At 42.9% G+C, this 4,515-nt stretch overlaps 1 pseudogene; it reads right to left on the bottom strand.

Moving 5' to 3' along the window:
- Positions 1-264: 264 nt before the first annotated feature.
- Positions 265-1,519, bottom strand: LOC144288624 (ribose-phosphate pyrophosphokinase 2 pseudogene; annotated as a pseudogene).
- Positions 1,520-4,515: the final 2,996 nt, after the last annotated feature.

Genomic DNA, 4,515 nt, shown 5'->3' with positions numbered 1-4,515 from the left:
GTTTATTTTAACCCTGAAAGTCAGTATTCAAGGTATTGCATGATTTTCTAATGCACATTCAAAAGTAAAGAGCTAATTGCAGCCTCACCCAAATGTTCATATTATCATTACAAGTAAAGTAGTACACAAAATGCTTTAATAGGAATTTATCTTTGACAACATCAGAAATATGTAAACTATGAATTTTCACAAGAGGATTGATTGTTTTTTTAAGAGGATTGATTGTATAAGGAAATTATACAATTGTATGATTGTTGCCTCAGAGTATCATAAGAACAAAGATAAAAGTTCCCCTTCTCAACAAGGCAAAATGACACCAAAACTTTTCATTCAAGACAAGTTCAATTAAAAAGTAAACAAACATTCCTCTACCTCTAACCATGGTTTCCTAAAACCTTAAAGATATGTTCCAAAGTTTTATTTTTTCTAAGATTTTATTTATTTATTCATGAGAGACACAGAGAGGTGGGGGGGGGGCAGAGACACAGGCAGAGGGAGAGGCAGGCTCCACGCAGGGAGCCAGACGCGAGACTCGATCCCAGGTCTCCAGGATCACACCGGACTCGATCCTGGGTCTTCAGGATCACGCCCTGGGCCAAAGGTGGCGCTAAACCACTGAGCCACCCAGGCTGCCCTGTTCCAAAGTTTTAAAACAGAGATCTGATGCTTTAATATTCATCATTCTATATTTTACTGAATTCTAAAGTCAAAAAAGTTTAATTCACAGTATCATGTATGAAATCATAATATTCTGGAGACATGAAGGGCCATGGCTAAACAAGTAGGAGGCGTGTACTGTTGTTTGCTCTTTGGATTGCCTCAGCAAAATCATTGAAATACCCATAACTTGAATATTAGAGCAGTGTTTCATTTTGTCCTCTTGTAGAATGGTGTTTGTGATATTGACAGCTTCAGGGGCAGCATTAGTAATTCTGGAAATGGCCCAGAGAAGATTCCATGAGTAAAAATGGCATAGACTTTGGTGGCTTTGGCATAGTGTAGACTGACTTTGGTATAGCATTTTGTGCTGATCATGTCCATGAGGATGGCCACCTGATCTTCAATTAATCACCAGCCAGAATCATTCTATCCACCTCCATGGCTCTTCTTCTTTCTCTGTGTGGCAAGGCAAATGCCACATTCAGTCTGTCGATGAATGATACAGCTTCCTGCTTCAGGGGAAATGATGACACAGTTCCTGTGGTCTGCAATATTCTCCTGGCGCTATATGTGAGTCACTCACAGGGACAGCAAAGCAGCCCTGGATCTGAGCAGCATTGTAGGCCCATGGTAATGATGTGATCTGCCCCAGCTACTAGAAGCACAGAATAATTTGCATACAAGTACTTTTGGAGGTCATCCCAGGAAGTGAGTCAGGGAACAGAGAAGTGTGTTACATGGTGTGACAGGGTGTGTTGATGTCCCTATGACAACTGGGGCTCCATCCCTTTGGGAACCCTCCATGAGATGCATACAACGTACCTGAGAATTGCCCCTGCCTAGGAGCAAGAGAGCTGGGATTTTTTTTTTTTTTTAATTTTTTTTTTTATTTATTTATGATAGTCACAGAGAGAGAGAGAGAGAGAGGCAGAGACATAGGCAGAGGGAGAAGCAGGCTCCATGCACCGGGAGCCTGATGTGGGATTCGATCCCGGGTCTCCAGGATCGCGCCCTGGGCCAAAGGCAGGCGCCAAACTGCTGCGCCACCCAGGGATCCCCGAGAGCTGGGATTTTTATCCATTAACTCCCATCCCCACTAGTTGAGAGCCATTCCTAGGGGCAGTAATTCCCCAGCACTTCCAGGCTAGCACATGCAGGAAGCCAGAGGAACCCTCTGAACAGAATCATGGGCTTGAGTAGGTCATTGGCATGACATGGAAACCGTTGACCCAAGTTACAAGCGACTTCCAAGGTGAACCACAGGGCTATGGCAGGGGGCATTGACAGCATCCTTTACAGTTTCCGGAATCCAATTCACAGGCAGACTCCTCAACTTCCATGTCTCAACCACAATTTCCTCTCAGATGTTCTTGGTGTCCATTTTAATTAGATTTTATCTGGATTCAAACAGTAATAGGGTAGGTAATGGTTTCCCCACAGTGTGCATTGGGCCAGCACCAAGCAGTAGTTCAGGAAAGGACAAGACCCACTATGTACTAAGTACCCACTATAGGCCAGGTTCTGTACATACATGGACTCATGGTAATGCTCAAAACAGCCCTATGGCATACATATATAATATCCTCCCAATTCTATATACACACATGCATACATACATACATATATATATGAAAATTGAGCTCTAGAGAGAGAAGCAACCGACTCCATCTCAAATGGCTAGGAAGTGACACAGCCAACAGTCAAATCAAGTGTGGTTAACTCCAAAACTCTCTGCCCTTTCCTCCTAACACATAAAGAGAGAAACCAGAGCCTCTTCAACCTCTCGGGAAAAACATTTCCCTTTGATTGAGGGACCCAAGTTTAAAGAATTCCTGGAAACTTCAGAAAGCTCCAGTCCTCCTAGAGCCTAGGGTGAAATAAATTTGTCCAGCAAGACATCTTTTACTAATATTGAAATCCTAACTGAACCTTGAACCACGTAGACCATTGTTTAATACACACCCACTCAACACAAAGCCTTTTACGTGTTGAACTATTTTTGCTGCTTTGAATTTATATGAGGAGGGACTGATGTGGAACAAGCCACAGGGCAGAAAGCTGCACTTGTTACCTCCCTCTAGGGGGACACTTTCCAGAGATAAGGATTACAGAAGTTCAGCACCTATTAAATAGATTCTGCCCACAAGTGGAGTTAAGTTTTGAAGAGTCTGGGTGACATCATGTGAATTTTAAAACACTGATGCTCAAGATCTCTGTGGCATTTTAGAAAGCTTCAGTGCCTTGACATAGTCTGTTCCTACCACCTGGAGTGTTTTTCCCCATACCAGGCAAATAATCATTGAAATTCAGCTCAGTGATAATCTTTTCTGGAGAACCTTTCCTGACTACTCCTAATGGAGGGAATTACTCTCCCCATCCCTTTGTGTACCCACCACCCCCTCTTTCTGCTCCGTTTCTAGATGTCCATGGCAGCTCATTTGTTAGCCTCTACAATCTCCACCTGTGGTAATATGAACACCCAACCTGGACTTAGGAGAAAATCTGAGCCAAACTGTCCCACTGAGCATATCAATTCTTCCCCACCCTTTTCTCACCCCCTCGCCGACACAGGCTGCCTCTTGCCTGACTCCACTTTCTCCACTAATTAAATGTCACACTTCCAGCTGTAATCACCAAGAGATGCTCTCCAGGCAATTCAGTAAAGGGAAAACTAAGGTCCTTCCCATTTCGTACTACTCTCATGAGATGCTGACCCGTGAAGCTGGCTGAAACAAATACAAATAACAGGGTAACTATGAGGATGTGTTAATGTGGCCCATGTCTCAAGGAGCAGCAATTATGAGACCAAATGCCTTCCTTGCTTTCCACTCCCACACAAGCAGAATCCACCCATCCCCTCTCCATGGTCCAAAAGCTAATGTATTCATCATGTTGTACACTAGGGAGCTCTCTCCCAGCTTTCTGGCCAGCAGTGAGCTTCTGAAAGGCAGGCACAAAGTAAGCGCTTGATAAATGATTGCTTTATTAATGAATTAATGATAACCATGAACAAAATATGAAATCTCTCTACCTCTTTTATTCCCTCTAAAACTTAAAACAAATTGCTTTGGAAGTTCAGCCATTTTCTGATTAATAAGGGCGACTTTCTCCATCTAATTCTAAAAAATAAAAAAAGCTTCCTATTCTGTTGTCTTTACTTAATTGAACAAGTAGCACTTGAGACTTGAGTCTCTTTGCCCAAGCACTATGCTTTGTGATAAAAGTTTCAAAGATAACTAAAGGCTCAATTCTGAGAGGGAACAGTGTGGACTAAGTGGCAGATGGCTTTAATTGTTGACATGGAATTGCTATGATGGAAAAATGATTAAAAAAAAATAAGTTGATCCAGAGGCTCTTTATTTTTTTTTAAAGATTTTTATTTGTTTATTTGAGAGAGAGAGCACACAAGCAGTGGGAAGGGGCAGAGGGAGACAGAGAAGGAGAAGCAGACTCCTTGCTGAGCAGGGAGCCCCATGTGGGGCTCAATCCCAGGACCCCAAGATCATGATCTGAGCGTGATGCTTAACTGACTGAGCCACCCAGGCGCCCGAGGCTCTTTAAATAGTAATGATAGGGATCCCTGGGTGGCGCAGCGGTTTGGCGCCTGCCTTTGGCCCAGGGCGTGATCCTGGAGACCCAGGATCGAATCCCACGTCGGGCTCCCGGTGCATGGAGCCTGCTTCTCCCTCTGCCTGTGTCTCTGCCTCTCTCTCTCTCTCTGTGACTATCATAAATAAATAAAAATTTAAAAAAAAAATAAATAAATAAATAAATAAATAAATAAATAGTAATGATAACTACCACCATTTATTGAGCACTTACTATCTGACTGAAAATATACTAGATACTTTACAT

Source organism: Canis aureus, chromosome 18, assembly GCF_053574225.1.
Source record: "Canis aureus isolate CA01 chromosome 18, VMU_Caureus_v.1.0, whole genome shotgun sequence".
NCBI classification, from domain to species: Eukaryota; Metazoa; Chordata; class Mammalia; order Carnivora; family Canidae; genus Canis; species Canis aureus.
This window is presented reverse-complemented; position numbering and strand designations above follow the sequence as displayed.